At 43.7% G+C, this 17809-nt stretch overlaps 1 long non-coding RNA gene across 1 annotated transcript; it reads left to right on the plus strand.

Annotated features, from left to right (window-relative positions):
• The first annotated feature begins 620 nt into the window (after positions 1-620).
• Positions 621-9788, plus strand: LOC135229623 (uncharacterized). Its single transcript, XR_010320298.1, has 2 exons — positions 621-6483; positions 9551-9788. It is a non-coding gene; the product is annotated as an uncharacterized LOC135229623 (long non-coding RNA).
• The last annotated feature ends 8021 nt before the right edge of the window (positions 9789-17809 follow it).

A 17809-nucleotide genomic window follows, 5' to 3' on the forward strand; every position in this document is an offset into this window, starting at 1 on the left:
GAGGAGTGAGCTTCTTGGATCAAGTAGACATATGAGACTATGTCAGCAGCTCCTGTCTGGAGGGGAGATGAGAGGGCAGAGGGGGTCAGAAGCTGGCTGTTTGGACGTGAAAATAGAGAGTGGAGAGGAGTGTGCTGTCTCACTAGCAGGAGAGCAACTGAGAGAGTATGGCAAGACGTATATAAATTTTTGCATGAGAGACTGACTTGATTTGCAAACTTTCACTTAAAGCATAATAAAAATTAAAAAAACCCAAAAAACTTAGACCAGAAAGGACTGATCTGTCATTGGGTGAGAAGCAGCGGGGCGGTATGGCTGGGGAGTGGAGCTAAACTTGTGAGTCCATCCATCCCTGGAGTACTGTCACCGAGTGGTGCTTCCTCCTCAGGAAGAAGTTGCAGAAGGTAGAAGACATCTTGAAAGTGAAGAAACTTGAGGGAAGAAAGAAAACGGCAACTTACTTCGGGAAAAGTCTTTTCGATGTACAGTATTATTTTCCTCTGTGTGATTCTCTTGCAGAAAAACAGAACTGAGGAAAGAAAAACCACCAGAGGACCTGAGGCCTTTCTCAGAGCCTACAGAACGATTTACGAGCACCTCCTACAACCTCCAAACAGAGGGTTAGCTCTTCCCACAGGGCTCTCAAGGGAGACTGGGGATCCTGTTATGGTGGTCTTTTTCCCGACACTTCCGGGTGTAAATCCCCATTGTCGGGGCTTCTTCAGGCGCCTGGTTCTCGGTGCAGGAAAGTGAAGAAACCGCAGCAGCTAGAACTGCGCGATTCTCAGCCGGCGGGACGCTGTCCCCGGCCCGAGGGGAAGTGCACGGAGACGCTGGGGGACCCGGCAGCCGCGAGCGCCGGCGGCGCAGGGGAGCCCACCACGCGGCCACAGAGACGACTGAGGCGCCGGGCAGGCGGCACGCACCTCGACACCCTGCGCCCCGCCGCTCCGCCGGTCGGAACCCCGGGGTCGGCGCCGGCGAGGGAGCAACGCCGCCAGTCCGCACCGGCAGAGCCTAGTTCCTCAAGAACATGAGCCTGGCGTGCTGCGGCCTCGGAGAAATGGCGTCTGCAGGCCGAGTGGACCAGCTCCCGGCAGCACCGAAACCCGCCGGCACCCCCGCATTTCCAGCACCCGACAGATTCTTTCCGAGTGTTCCGGCGCAGGTGCTGCGCGCCTGCGCGAACGAGTCAGGACGTCCGCTCCCCTGGCGGACGCAGGCGTAACGACGACGTAATGACGTAACTGTACAGGACGGCGGGGCCGCGGTGGCTGCCAGGACATGTAGTCTTAAGCAAGAAACCGGCCAGCTCCAGCAGAATCCGGGAGCAGCGACAGTGACCGAAACCGAACCTGAGGTCCTCAAGCAGACGTACCCCTGCAGCGCCTCTTCTGGGAGTGTGGATTTCACCCTGCTGTGTTCTGAGTCGACCTATCTCGCTGTACTCAAGTGACTCCCCAGAGGTTCTAGAAACCTCCCCACACACAACGTCAGATTGAGTCTTAATGTGATGCCTTTAGGGAAATGTAGTCCGAGGCCAGAAACGCTGCGGCAGACTGGGAGGCAGGGTCCAGATTTCTCTCAGAGCTCTGGCCTGTACGCAGTGACCGCGAGAGCTGGGTTGCTAAGCAGCTCGAAGGGGTCAGACTGTGTGTGTTTGTGTTTCCCAGTGCCCTCTGCCGTGGTGGAGGTGAGGAAGGGAGGACGGTGGTGTGTGTTCAGGCTGTGCTTGAGCCTGTGAGAGGGAATAAGTGGATAAGTGTGATCCATTTCGGATTGTGTTTGGTGGTATGGGAAACGAGGTGAAACTGTGCACCAGAGATTTGTTAATAAGCACAATTAAACCCATGCACACCTTGCCTTAAATTCAGGTGGAATATACTCAAGGTCATAGTTTGGTTCTCAGGGACTTGCTCTGATTTTCTTCAGTTTCAGCTTGAACTTGCAAATGAGCAATTGATGGTCTGTTCCACAGTTGGCCCCTGGCCTTGTTCTGACTGATGATATTGAGCTTTTCCATTGTCTCTTTCCACAGGTGTAGTCAATTTGATTTCTGTGTGTTCCATCTGGCAAGGTCCATGTGTATAGCCACCGTTTATGTTGCTGAAAGAAGGTATTTCCAATGAAGAAGTCAATGGTCTTGAGAAATTCTATCATTCAGTCTCCAGCATTGTTTCTGTCACCAAGGCCGTATTTTCCAAATACTGATCCTTCTTCTTAGTTTACAACTTTCGCATTCCAATCGCCAGTAATTATCAATTCATCTTGATTGCATGTTCGATCAATTTCAGACTGCAGTAGCTGATAAAAAATCTTCTATTTCTTCATCTTTGGCCCTAGTGGTTGGTGTGTAAATTAGAATAATAGTCATATTAACTGGTCTTCCTTGTAGGCATATGGATATTATCCTATCACTGACAGCGTTGTACTTCAGGATAGATCTTGAAACATTCTTTTTGAGGATGAATGCAACACCATTCCTCTTCAAGTTGTCATTCCCCGCATAGTAGGCTATGTGATTGTCCAATTCAAAACAGCCAATACCAGTACATTTCAGCTCACTAATGCCTAGAATATTGATGTTTATGCATTGCATTCCATTTTTGACGATTTCCAATTTTCCTAGATTCATACTTTGTACATTCCAGGTTCCAATTATTAATGGATGTTTGCAGCTGTTGTTTCTCATTTTGAGTCCCGCCACATCAGCGAATGAAGGTCCTGAAAGCTTTACTCCATCCACATCATTAAGGTCGACTCTACTTAGAGGAGGCAGCTCTTCCTCAGTCATCTTTTGAGTGCCTTCCAACCTGGGGGGCTCATCTTCCAGCACTATATCGGACAATGTTCCGCTGCTATTCATAAGGTTTTCACTGGCAGAATTTAGCGCATGCTAAAACACTGTGTCTATGGGGAGACTGGGAACACTACATGCATGCTTAGGAAAAAACGGATGCTCATCAAACACCTAAGAAGAACCTATCCTTTGGCCTCAGACTGACCCTGAAGCACAGATCAAAGTTGCAAAGACAGGTTTTTTTTTGTATGTTTGTATTTTTTTTCTTTTCTTCTATTTTTTCTCTTCTTTTTGTTGTCTCTTCTGTTATGTCCATTTTCCTTTTTTGTCTTTGTTTAGTGCAAGGAAATATCTTTTGAAATACCAGTGTGAACAGGCTGGGGAACAGAGTCCTCAGGTCCATGCACATAGACACCAGTCATTTAAAAAATATGTAGGATGGTTCCTGAAAAAGTAGAACATAGAACTACCATATGACCCAGCAATCCTAGATATATACCCAAAATATTTGAAAGGAGGAATGCCAAGGGAAACCTGTACACCAATGATCATTGCAGCACTTTTCACGGTAGCCAGAAGGTGGAAACAACTGAAATGTCCGACAACAGGTGAATGGATAAACAAAATGTGGTATATAAACATAATGGTACATGTCTTGGTCATCTACTGCTACCATAACAGAAATACCATAAGTGGGTGGCTTTAACAAAGAGAAATTTATTTCCTCACAATAAAGTTGGCTAAAAGTCCAAATTCAAGACAACAGCTCCAGGAGAGGCTTTCAGTCTCTGTCGGCTCTGGAAGAAGGTCCTTGCCCTCAATCTTCCCCTGGTCGAAGAGCTTCTCAGGTGCAGGGACCCCGGGTCCAGTGGACACGCTGTGCTCCTGGTGCTACTTTCTTGGTGGTATGAGGTCCCCAACTCTCTCCTTGTTTCCCTTTATCTCTTGAGAGAGAAAAAGTGGTACAGGCTGCACCAAAGGGAAACTCCCTTTATCTTGGATCGGGGGGTGACCTGAGTGAGGGTGGTGTTATCCAACCCTAACCCTTTTAACATAAAATTACAATCATAAATGGAGGACAACCACTCAATACTGGGAAGCATGGCCTAACCAACTTGATACACACATTTTTCGGGGGACATAATTCAATCCATGACAGTATACTACTCAGCCATAAAGAGAAATGAAGTCCTGATGCATGCTACGATATTATGTTGAGTGAAATAAGTCAGTTCCAAAGGATAAATACTGTATGGTGATGAATCTGTGAAACATTTCATAACACGGAGCAACCTGGAAGGCATTATGCTGAGTGAAATTAGTTGCAAAAGGACAAATATTATATAAGACCACTATTATAAGATCTCGAGAAATAGTTTAAACTGAGAAGAACACATTCTTTTGTGGTTACAAGAGGGGGCAGGGAGGAAAGGTGGGAGGAGGTATTTACCAATTAGATAGCAGATACCTACTTTAGGTGAAGGGAAGGACAGCACTCAATACAGAGGAGGTCAACACAACTGGACTAAACCAAAAGCAAAGAGGTTTTCTGAATAAACTGAATGCTTCCAAGGTCAGCGAAGCAGGGGCAGGGGTTTGGAGACCATGGTTTCAGGGGACATCTAAGTCAATTGGAAAAACAAAATCTTAATAGAAGAAAACCTCCTGCATCCCACTTTGAAGAGTGGCGTCTGGGGGTCTTAAAGGCTAGCAAGCGGCCATCTAAGATGCATCAATGAGTTTCAATGCACCTGGATGAAAGGAGAATAAACAACACCAAGGACACAAGGTAATTATGAGCCTGAGACAGAAAGGGCTACATGAACCAGAGACTACATCATCCTGAGACCAGAAGAACTAGATGGTGCCCAGCCACAACTGATAACTACCCTGACAGGGAACACAACAGAGAACCCCTGAGGGCGCAGGGAAACAGTGGGGTGCAGACCCCAAAACCTTGTAAAAAGACCAGACTTAACTGTCTGACTGAGACTAGAAAGGCCCCGGCAGTCATGGTCCCCTAACCTTCTGTTGGCCCAGGACAGGAACCATATGTGAAGCGAACTCATCAGACATGGATTGGACTGCACGATGGGTTGGAGACAGATGCTGCTGAGGAGTGAGCTACTTACATCCGGTGGACACTTGAGACTGTGTTGATATCTCCTGTCTGGAGGGGAGATGGGAGGGTACAGAGGGTTAGAGGCTGGCAATATGGTCATGAAAAGAGAGACTAGGACTTCAGTCTAGTTATAGGCCTAGAAGCAACAATGGGTGTTGGGAATGTGTCTGGAGAACATTCAGCAATGTCTTGTAAGACATCTGCCTTAAGGGATGATGCCCCAGGCAGTGACTCAGACATCACCCTAGTGGACGACTGAGACAAAGGCTCTTCAGACATAACTGGGTTAATCTCAGCAGATGGGGGTCTGAGGGGCTAATAGTTTTCCTGGGGAGGGTGGTTTAGCAGCCAAACATGGAGTAATCCCTTCAGGTGGGAGCTGCTATTTGGTGATGGCCTTGCTATTCCTCAATGAAACTCATTTTCTTTCACTCCTAATAGAGTGTGGGATTTTGTTCTTCAACAATACAAACAAACAGAAAACATGACCAGAGCCTTTGCAGCAGCAAATTAGCTAGGAGAAGATTATAATGTAATGCTTTCAAGTTCTGATTTAAAGTAGAATTCTAACCCAGGCAAAATGTGAGGGCAATCAAGGCATTTCCAGACAAGTAAGTAAGAACTTAAACATCTACTTGCAAGGCATGCACCTTGAGGAAACTGTTGGAGAAAGGAAATCGGCACAAAGGACTGATGAGAAAAAAAAAAAAAGACTGTTTAGGCATAGAAAATAAAAACAGGCATCTGATCTGTCTGTAAAGAGACTAAAGTAACTCTAAGCGCTCAATGTAGTCTTTCACCTTAGGTTTGGCGTTGGCTGTCTAGCAGCTCCAGGTAAGCTTTCCCCCAGGTTCTACCTTCCTTCCCTAGGAACCAACCCATCACCATGAAGGAAATGAGTTGCTTTGCGGATCAGGCTAAAGAATGTGAAGACTTAAGGCAAACTTTTGGTATCAGCCTCCTCAGGTTTCTGACATGCCCAGCAAAGTGAGAGATCATGGAAACTCCTTGTTTCCATTCTCATCTGGAGAGCTAACATTCTGAGCAACGTGATTGTTAACCAACCAGTCTTGAGAATATCCGTCCTGTGGCTGCTTTGTAATCAACGTGAAACCCCCTTGACCTCCTGTCTTTCAATTGTGTCTTGTAGCCAGTCAATCGACTCACGTAAGCAATAATGACAACGATTGTGCTTTACTTGTCGCGCCTTTGATTGACCTTCGTCACTGTGAACCAACAAGAAAAACTGTAATTTTATTTTCCCCCTTCAGCACTCTGATTACTCCTGATTTGCCTTCTTCCCCTGAGATTCCGGAACGTCAGCCTGAGACTTTGCGATCTCCCACTGCCACGTCTCCGCTGCAATAAATCTCTTTCGATTTTACCTTAAGGGAGCTGGAAAGTCATTTCTCTCCAACATTTTGGCGTAGTTAATCGGCAGGGTTTTTGAAGTTACCCTTCCCCCGGAGACCCGAAGACCTGAAACACGGGACTCTGGCACCCAGGGCCCCTTTGTGTGCCCCTCCCTGCAGCTTTTTCGGACCCTTCTGGCTGTCTGGGGGTAAGTGCTCCCGAAAAGCAAACTGTGCATTTCCCCGTGGCTCTGTTGAGAATCTAGCCCCCAACTATTTCGGTGCAGCTTTTGTGGAGATTAACCGAAGTCGTTTCTCTGCTCCCGGTTTTTCTTTTTCTCCTTCGCGGTGGAATCGGCCTGTAAGCTTGTTGGAACTTCGCGTTCCACCTTTACTGTCCTCGGAAGCCTGTTACAACGTTGGGTTTCCAACTGCGTTCCCAGACTGCCACCTAGTGGCTTCATCTTGTGAAGTGTGGTCCTGATCATCTTTCTTTCTTTTCTCTTGGCTAATTATCCTTTGAACAGCTGTTTGCTGTGGCGTTTTGGGGTCTCGGATCTGGAAGAGCGCAGGGCAAAGCCCCTGATGCGCTTTTGGCAAACCCTGAAAGTGTTACATTTTCAGTGTGTCCTTTGAACTTTCTGTCTTTTGTTTCCGGATTCCAGTCACAGTTTGAACCCTTTGGAGCTTGACGAGTCTGCCATCTAGTGGACGAAAATTATCATTCTTCGCAGGAACCTTTTTTCCTTTTGTTTTTCTAAGGCTCCATTTTGGCTTAGATCACTTGGTTGCCACTTGGTAGTGCTTCCTAAGATAGGGAACAGCGCTTCTAAAGACCATAAAGCATTCCCTTCTGGGACTCCTGTTTGATATACGGTCAGGAATTATGGCGCCAGTTCAGTTCAGTACCCTCAAAGACATCCTGCACTTATCAAGGAAAATAGTACTGATCAATGCCTATGTTATGGCAGTTCTGAACTCACTAAGTTAACTTTTCTGTGCAGCAAATTAAAAAAAAAAAAAAAAAGACCCAAACCTAGTGTCCTCGAGTCAGACTCATAGCGACCGCATAGGATAGAGTAGAACTTCCCCATAGCTTCCAAAGAACACCTGGCGGATTCGAACTGCTGACCTTTCGGTTAGCAGCAGGAGCACTGAACCACTAGGCCACCAAGTTTTCCAAGAGAATAAAACCAATAAAATCTCCCAGATTAACCGGACCCAACGGAAGGCCTATTTTAATTGTTTTTTGGAAGCTTTCAAATGGCAAAATGACAGCAAATTTCCTTCATTATGAGATGTTGTATCTAGACAAGCAGAACTGATTAAGGAATCGCAAAGACACTGCCTCAGCAGAACTTCCTTATCATGGAAAAGAGGAAGGGGTTCAAGAGGAAAGGACCAAACCTCCAGTTGAAACCAGCCCCATAGCTGAGATGCCTTTTAAGGTGAAATACCCCAAAACTGGAGGTGGACAGCCTGAGGTTACTGGTGCCTCCTGGTCTAAGGCCAAACTTCACACCATTCTTAGAGTTCCCCAGCCTGTGTGAAGATCCTCAGAAATTTAAGGAAGAATTTAAAATTCTGGCAGAAACTTATGAGTCTGGTCCAGGTGATCTACATAACTTGTTACACATGTTGCTAGGACCTGGGGGTGCTCAAAGGTGGTAGGAAGAAGCTAACCGGAAAGAACCTGAGAAATCATTGTCCATCCAACCAAACGTCTCAGGTACTGATTTGGTAACTCAGACTATACCTCTTACAACAAAATTAACCAAATGTTTTACAAAGATTTTTTCCTATAAGATTGTTTGGGCTAAAGTTCAAGCTTGCAAGCAGGAACAGGGTGAGAATGTTTATCACTACAGACATCGCTTGACCAGACTTTTTATGGAGAATTCAGGGTTGAACCTAGAAGAAGAGGAAAACAGGGTAACTTTTAACACCATTTTTGCAGAAGGATTACAGCTAACTCAGGGTGTAGTCCTTTACAAAAATGGTTTTAGTTAGCTGACTTAGTTAAATGACATCAGTTAAGTTTAGAGAATGCGAAAACTTCCCTATTAACCACCGTAGCCTACAATTAGCCAAAACCTTAGAACAGAAACTGAGCTGAAAACAAAGGCTCGACAAAATAAATCTATGTCTTTCCAATTACAACAAGTAGAGTTTCCCGGACGCAATCAGAGATCTAAACTTCAATTTAGGAACAGGTCCAGGGCTCCTGGGTCTGGAGTTCCTGGGGTCCACTATTTTTGTAAGAAGTCTGTACATTTTAAGAAGAACTGTCTTAAATTAAAAAGTAAGTCTGCTGGTATAGGATAGGCACAAAGACCAGTGGAATAGAATTCAGAGTTCAGAAATAAACCCATACACCTATAGCCAGTTGATTTCTGACAAGGGTGCTAAGTCCATTCAAAGGGGAATGAATAGCCTCTTCAATAAACGGTGCTGGGACAACAGGATCCCATATGCCAAAGAATGAAGCTGGACCCCTACCTCACACCATATATGAAAATTAACTCAAAATGATTACAGAATTTAAAGAGACATTTCTCCCAAAAGAAATAAAACTCTTAGAAGAAAACAGAGTTAAAACTTCAAAACCTTTTTTTGACAATGAATTCTTTGATACGAAGCCAAAAGCATGAGCATCAACAACAAAAAAGAAACTGGACTTCATCAAGTGATTTTTTTTGTTTTTTTGTACATCGAAGGATTTTATCAAGAAAGTGAAGAGATAACCTACAGGATTGAAGAAAAAAAAATGCAAACCAAATATCTGATAGGGGATTCATATCTAAAATATATAAAGAACTCCTACAAATCACCAAAAAAAAAAAAAAAGAGAGATGAACAACATGTTATGGGTTCAATTGTGTCCCCCCAAAATGTGTGTCAACTTGGTTAGGCCATGGTTCCCGGTATTGTGTGATTGTCCACCATTTTATCATCCTTGTGATCTTCATATGTGTTGTAAATCTGACCTCTACGATGTTAATTGGAAACCCTGGTGGTGTAGTGGTTAAGAGTTGGGACTGCTAACAAAAAGGTTGGCAGTTCTAATCCACTAGGTGATCCTCGGAATCCATATGGGGCAGTTCTACTCTCTCCTATAGGGTTGCTATGAGTTGAAATCTACTCAAGGGCAAGGTTTTTTTTTTTTTTTTCAATGATGTTAATGTGGAAGGATTAGAGGTAGTTATGTTAATGAGGTAGGACTCAACCTACAAGATTAGATTGTATTTTGAGTGAATCTGTTTTGATATATAACAGGGAGAAGGGAGCAGAGAGACTGGAGGACTTCATTACCACCAAGCAGAAGAGCCAGGAGCATTTGCTTTGAACCAGGGGCCCCTGCACTGAGAAGCTGCTAGATCTGGGGAAGACTGATGACAAGGACCTTCTCCCAGAGCCAACAGAGAGAGAAAGACTTTCCTAGGAGCTGACGCCCTGAATTCAGACTTCTAGTCTCCTAGACTGTGAGAGAATAAATTACTCTTTGTAAAAGCCATCCACGTGTGGTATTTCTGTTGTAACAACACTAGATGACTCAAATAAAACATGGGTAAAGAACTTGAATAGACATTTCTCCCAAGAAAAATATACAAATGTCCAATAACCACATGAAAGTATGCTCAATATCTTTTGTCATTGTTGCTGTTGTTGTTAGGTGCCCGTGAGTCAGTCAGTTCCAACTCATAGTGACCCTACGAACAACAAAAGAAAACACTGCCTGGTCCTATACCATCCTCACAACCACTGTTATGCTTGGGCCCATTGTTGCAGCCACTCTGCCCATCCATCTCATTGAGGGTCTTCTTTTATGCTAATCCTCTACTTTAGCAAGCATGATGTCCTTTTCCAGGGACTGATCCCTCCTGATAACATGTCCAAAGTAAATGAGACTTAGTCTTGCCATCTTAGCCTCCAAGACGCATTCTGGTTGTACTTCTTCCAAGACAGATTTCTTTGTCCTTTTGGCAGTCCATGGTTTATTCGATATTGTTTGCCAAAAGCATAATTGAGAAGTATCAATTCTTCTTTGATCTTCCTTATTAATTGTCCAGCTTTCACATGCATATGAGAAGATTGAAACACAATGGCTTGGGTCACACACACCATAGTCTTCAAGGCAACATCTTTGCTTTTCAACACTTAAAGAGTGTTTTAAGTTTTTTTTTTTGTTTGTTTTTGCATCAGATTTGCCCAGTGCAATCCGACATTTGATTTCTTGACTGCTACTTCCATGGGTGTTGATTGTGAATCCATGTAAAGCGAAATCCTTGACAATTTCAATCTTTTTTTTTTTTTTTAATCATGATGTTGCTTATTGGTCCATTTGTGAGGATTTTTGTTTTATGTTGGGGTGTGATCAATCCATACTGAAGGCTGTGGTCTTTGGTCTTCATCAGTAAGTGCTTCAAGTACTCTTCACTTTCAGCAAGCAAGGTTGTATCATCGGCATAACACAGGTTGTTAGTGAATCTTTCTCTAATACTGATGCCCCGTGTTTGTTCATATACCCCAGATTCTCAGATTATTTGCTCAGCATACATATTGAACAGGTCAGTCGAAAGGATACAACCCTGACGCACACCTTTACTGACTTTAAACCACACAGCATCCCTTTGTTCTGTTCGAATGACTGCCAGTTGCTGTGTGTACAAGTTCTTCATGAGCACAATCGACTGTGCCAGAATTTCGCATCTTCGCAAAGTTATCCATAATTTTTTATCACCCACACAGTCGAATGCCTTTGCATAGTCAATAAAACAGAGGTAAACATCTTTCCGGTATTCTCTGCTTTCAGCCAGGATCCATCTGACATCAGCAATGATATCCCTGGTTTCACGTCCTCTTCTGAATCCAGCTTAAATTTCTGGTAGTTCTCTGTGCATATACTGCTACAGCTGATCTTCAGCAAAAATGTACTTGGGTGTGATATTAATGATACCGTTCGATAATTTCTGCATTCTGTTGGATCACCTTTCTTGGGAATACGCATAAATATGGTCGGCCAGGCAGCTGTCTTCCAAATTTCTTGGCATAGACAAGCGAGCACTTCCAGCACTGAATCTGTTTGTTGAAGCATCTCAGTTGATATTCTGTCCATTCCTGGAGCCTTGTTTTTTGCCAGAGCCTTCAGTGCAGCTTGGACTCTCTCTTGGCTCTGGAGGAAGGTCCTTCTCCTCAATCTTCCCATGGGCTGGGCGCTTCTTAGCACAGGAAGCCCAGATCCAAAGCACTATTTCTGCTCCCAGTGCTTCTTTCTTGGTGGCATGAGGTCCCCATTCTCTGCTGGCTTCCCTTTCTTTTTATCTCTTGTAAAAAAGAGAAAAAAGGATAAAAGGTGATGCAGGCCAACTCCAGAGAGACTTCCTTTACACTGGATCACGGATATGACCTTAGTAAGGGTGTTATAATCCCACCCTAATCCTCTTTACCATAAAATTACAATCACAAAGTAGAGGATAACCACAAAATACTGGGAATCATGGCCTAACCAAGTTGACGCATCTTTTGGGTGGACACATTCAACCCATGACATTCTGCCCAATGGTCTCCAAAAATTCATGTCCTTGCTACATGTAAGACACATTCACCCTATCACATCACATCACAGCAAAAGCCCTAAATCAACTCCAAGTCCAAAATCCACAAATTCTTCTTTACCTGTGAAATCTAGAATACAAGTTTGTTTGCTTCCAAAGTACAATGGCAAACCAGGCACAAACTAGATATTTCCATTACAAATGGGAGAAATTGCAGGGAAAGTAGTGATGACAGGAGTAAAGAAAGTCTATAGAATATATTCCATTAGCCCTCAAGGCTGGAAAATAATCCTCTGTTCTCTGAGAGGATGCACACAATGGCCCTGCCCTCCAGACTCCAGGTATTGGTCGCATTCTCTGGATTCTGAGTCGAGGCCCCTGGGCCCTGGGCTTTAGCTCCGACTTTCAGGCCCAGGCAATAAGACTTACCAAAATAAAATTAAAAACATACATAAATGGATGGAAAAGGTATAATATGCAAACACCAAACAAAAGAATGTTCGACTTGCTTTGCTAATACCAAATAACATAGGTTTCAGAGTAAAAGTATATTAGCATAAACAGACGGAGAATAAAAACAATAAAAGGGTTAATTCACCTAGAAAATATAATAACCCTATGGCAGCGGATTTTTTTTCTTTTCTTGGTTTAAAAGTCTATGTTCTCTATTACGAGAGATTGAAAATACATTAAAAAAAAAAAACTAACGGGAGGAGGAGCCAAGATGGCGGACTCGACAGACACATCCTTGGCGCCCTCTTTACAACAAAGACCTGAAAAAACAAGTGAAACAGTATATTTGTAACAAGCTGGGAGCCTTGAGCATCAAAGGCAAGCTTAGACAACAAACTGAGGGGTAGGGGAAGGAAGGGACCTTTCAGAAGCGGAGAGGAGTTGCCGGCCCTGAATCGTGGGGAGCCCTCAGGCACCATTCCCGGAGCAGCGGAGGTGGCAGCGGCGGGCGGGTCCTAGCGTTTGGCCGCAGTCTCCTCGGGGAGAAGCAGCAGCCACACAGCCCACTCACACCTCCAGAACCTGAACAGAAGGGCACTCTCCGCAAAAGCTAAGTACTTGCGGATATTTTACTGAGCCCCCCCACCCCCACGCCAGCTACAGCGGCTGAATCCCTAGGCCTGAGATAGACCCTGGTGAGCACCTGGAGCCGTCCTCCTGGCCTTGGGGAAGGAAAAAAAATGCAACTGGGGGGAAGAGGTAATTTGCTAGCTCCATTAACCGGGGAATCTCAGGACAGAAGCGACTCCCGTCCAGGCATAAACCGTCTGTGGACCTTGAGCACCTTTCCCTTCTTCATGGACCTGTGTGGGCCTATTTCGGGAGAATAGGCCCTTGTTGGCAAAGTCCAAGCATTTCAGCGGTGCCGTGGAGAGGTGGGCGTTTGATGTTTGACATTGCTTTGCCTATTAAACAGGGTCCTCACCTACCCATATCAGGGACCTGAGGACTGGTAGCTCCACTCAGGTCACCCAGCCACCCGCGACAGGGGTCCAAAGATAACTGGTACCTCCCACTCCTTACAACCTGAAACTTTGGGTGCCCATGGTCCGTCTGCAGGACCCACCCTCCAGCATGCTCTAGGGAACAGAGATGCGTTTTTCTCAGAGACACTTGGGGGTCAGTTCTTAGTCCCCTGCCTCGTTCAGAGCTTGACCCTCTGCTGCAGTCAGATACCGGTATCTACGCCAATCACCCCTGCCCCTCTAAGACTGCAGGACAGAGCCTGTACCACACACTTGATGATCAGCTACCTGGAAACCTGAGCTGAATTCATACAAGAAAACTGAATGGACTCCTAGACTGATATACCTGATAACACATCTAGCCAGCTGGAGACAGGACACCAGAGTTCCAAAGCTGAAAACAATCAAGCTAGCTCACTCAAGCAACCCATAGCGGTATACCAAAACAAAACAAAGCAAGCAGCTACGACACAGGAAGCAAGCATAAACTAAGACAATAACTTATAGATGGCTCGGAGACAACAGTCAATATCAAGTCACGTAAAGAAACAGACCATGATCACCTCAACAGGCTCTCAGAACAAAGAATCCAGGGATCTTCTAGATGAAAGTGCATTCCTGGAATTACCAGATGCAGAATACAAAAGTTTAATACACAGAACACTTCAGGACATCAGGAAGGAAATGAGGTAATACACAGAATGAGCCAAGGAACACACAGGTAAAGCAACTGAAGAAATTAGAAAGATTATTCAGGAACATTACGAAAAGTTTTGTAAGCTGGAAAAATCCATAGACACACAACAATAAGGAATTCAGAAGATTAACAATAAAATTACAGATTTAGACAACTCCATGGAAAGTCAGAGGAGCAGAATTGAGCAAGTAGAAGCTAAAGTTTCTGAACTCGAAGTTAAATCACTTGGCACTAATATATTTGAAGAAAAATCAGATAAAAGAATTGAGAAAAATGAAGAAACCTTAAGAATCATGTATGTGGGACTCTATCAAGAGAAATAAGCTACGAGTGATTGGAGTACCAAAACAGAGAGGGATAACAGAAAATATAGAGAAAATTGCTGAAGATTTGTTGGCAGAAAACTTTCCAAATGTTGTGAAAGATGACAGGATATCTATCCAAGATGCTCATCGAACTCCACATAAGGTGGATGTTAAAAGAAAGTCACCAAGACATATTATAATCAAAATTGCCAAAACCAAAGATGAAGAGAGAACTATAAGAGCAGTGAGGGATAAACAAAAAGTCTCCTACAAAGACAGCCAATAAGAATAACCTCGGACTACTCGGCAGAAACCATGCAGGCAAGAAGGCAATGGGATGACAAATTTAAAAAATGGAAGGAAAAAAATTGCCTGCAAACAATCATATATCCAGCAAAACTGTCTCTTAAATATGAAGGTAAAATAAAGACATTTCCAAATAAACACAAGTTTAGGGGATTCCTAAAAACCAAACCAAAACTACACGAAACACTAAAGGGAGTTCTTTGGTTAGAAAATCAATAATATCAGGTATCAACCCAAGACTAGAGCACTGGGCAGAGCACCCAGAAGTCAACTCAGACAGGGAAATCCCCCCCCCAAAAACAAAGCAAGACTATTTTAAAAAAGCCTAAAACAGGGCAACAGCAATGTTATTATATAAAAGAAGACAGCATTAAAATAATAAAGAGGGATTAAGAAATGTAATCATACACCTTCCATATGAAGAGGAAGGTACAACAATGCAAAGAAGTAAAAGTTAGTCTTAAATTTAGAAAAATAGGGGTAAATAATACGGTAGCCACAAAGGAGACAAACTGTCCTACTCATCAAAATAAAATACAAGGGAAAAATACAGACTCAGCAGAAACAATATCAACAACAACAAATATGAGGAAAGGACAATATAGAAAGATAATCTACTCAGCATATAAAATCAAGTGGGAAAAGAAACTATGAACAACACACAAAAAAAGACATCAAAATGATAGTACTAAATTCATAAAAAAAAAAAAAACCTACCCATAATTACCCTGCATGTAAATGGACTAAATGCACCAATACAGAGAGAGACAGTGGCAGGATGGATTGAAAAACAAGATCCGTCTCTATGCTGCCTACAAGAGACACACCTTAGAATTAGAGACACACTTAACATCTACTCAATGGTAGAAAACTGAATTATTTCTGGCAGGAGAGACTCTGAAACCTGCTCTTGAACATACAGTAGCTACAACAAAAGGAAGAAATGATGAAATAAAGAACTGAACAGAAGATTTCAAAGGGCGGTTTGAGACGACAAAGTATTATAAGGAAACTTGCAAAGACGAAGAGTTAGAAAAGCGCAATAGAAGAACACGTTCGGCATTTCTCAAGGTGAAAGAACTGAAGATAAAATCAAGTCTCAAGTTCCAATATTGAAGGATTCTATGGGAAAAATATTAAACAATGCAGGAAGCATCGAAAGAAGATGGATGGCATACAGAGTCACTGTTTCAAAAAGAAACAGCCAATATCCAAACGTTTCAGGAGGTAGCTAGGCTCAAGGACCTATGGTACTGAAGGAAGAAGTCCAAGCTGCACTGAAGGCACCGGTGAAAAACAAGGCTCCAGGAACTGACAGAGTACCAGCTGAGATGTGTCAATGAACGGATGCAGCACGGGAAGAGCTCGCTGGTCTATGCCAAGGAATTTGGAAGACAGCTGCCTGGCCAACCAACTGGAAGAGATCCACACTTGTGCCCATTCCAAAGAAAGGCGATCCAACAGAATGTAGAAATTGTCCAAAATATCATGAATATCACACACAGGTAAAATTTTGCTGAAGATCATTCAAAAGCAGTTGCAGCAGTATAGTGACAGGGAATTGCCAGAAATTCAAGCCCAGTTCTGAAGAGTGCGTGGAACGAGGGATATCGTTGCTGATGATATCAGATGGATCTCGGCTGAAAGCAGAGAATGCCAAAAAGTCTTTTACCTGTGTTTTATTGACTATGCAAAGGCATTTGACTGTGTGGTTCATAACAAATTATGCACAATCTTGTGAAGAATGGGAATTCCAGAACACTTAATTGTGCTCATGAGGAACCTGTGCTCAGACCAAGACGCAGTCATTAGCACAGAACCAGGGGATACTATGAGGTTTTAAGTTGAGAAAGGTGTATGTTAAGGTTGCATCCTTTCACCGTATTTATTCAATCTGTATGGAGGAAATAATTCAAGAAGATAAACTATAAGAAGAAGAAAGCGGGTATCAGGATTGGAAGAAGACTCATTAACAACCTGCAATAGGCAGAGGACACAACTTCTCTTGCTGAAAGTGAAGAGGACGTGAAGCAGTCACTGAAGAAAATCAATGACCACAGCCTTCACTATGAATTACGCCACAACACAAAGAAAACAAAAAATCCTCACATATGGATTAATAAGCAACATCGTGGTCGATGGAGAGAAGATTGAAGTTGTCAAGGATGTCTTTATACTTGGACCCACAATCAACGCCCATGGAAGTAGCAGCGAAGAAATCAATGACATATTGCATTGGGCAAATGTACTGCGAAAGCCATCTTTAAAGTGTTAAAAACCAAAAATGTCACTTTAAGGACTAAGGTGCGCCTGACCCAGGCCATGGTATTTTCAATCGCCTCATATGCATGCAAAACCTGGAAAATGAATGAGGAAGACTGGAGAGGAATTGATGCCTTCGAATTAAGGTCTTGGCCAAGAATATTGAATATACCATGGACTGCCACAAGAACGAACAAATCTGTCTTGGAAGAAGTACAGCCAGAATGCTCCTTAGAAGCAAGGATGGTGAGAATTTCTTACGCACTTTGGACATGTTATCAGGAGGCACTGGTCCCTTGAGAAGGACATCTTGCGTGGTAAAGTAAAGGGTTGGTGAAAAGAGAGAGACCTTTAAGAAGATGGGTTGACACGGTGAGTGCAATACTAGTCTCAAAGATAGCAGCCTTTGTGAGGATGGCGCAGGATCGGCAGTGTTTCCATCTATACAAAGGGGCGCCATGAGTCAGAATCCACTGGATAGCACATAACAACAAAAACACAAGTAGATGAGTTGAACTGGGGGAATCATCACCCTGCGTCCTTCAAGTCTTTGATGGTGGCAGTTATCTCTATAATTCCTCCAGGAATGCGGTACTGCTTTTGGTTTACTATTTTCCTAGATAGGCAGTTCTAATGGCTTCCCCTTGGCTTTTCCTACCATAATAGCCCTTACTCCACTTGTCTGGAATCCACAAAGGTAGTTCTGCAAGTTGTTGGGTATTCCAATTCCAATTATGTGTTTAGGAACTGGGGAAATCACTACGTGATGGATTCAGGGACCCACTGAATCCACTGTGAAATGAACCAGAGCTACGGCTCCATTAAGAACCTGACTTCCATACAACCGCTTTCTGACTGGTGGGCCACAGTGACATCTAGGGTCTCCTGGATTCAGTGTCAGTTCAGAGGCAGTATCCAGTAATTCTTACACT

This window comes from Loxodonta africana, unplaced genomic scaffold, assembly GCF_030014295.1.
Source record: "Loxodonta africana isolate mLoxAfr1 unplaced genomic scaffold, mLoxAfr1.hap2 scaffold_43, whole genome shotgun sequence".
NCBI lineage: Eukaryota > Metazoa > Chordata > Mammalia > Proboscidea > Elephantidae > Loxodonta > Loxodonta africana.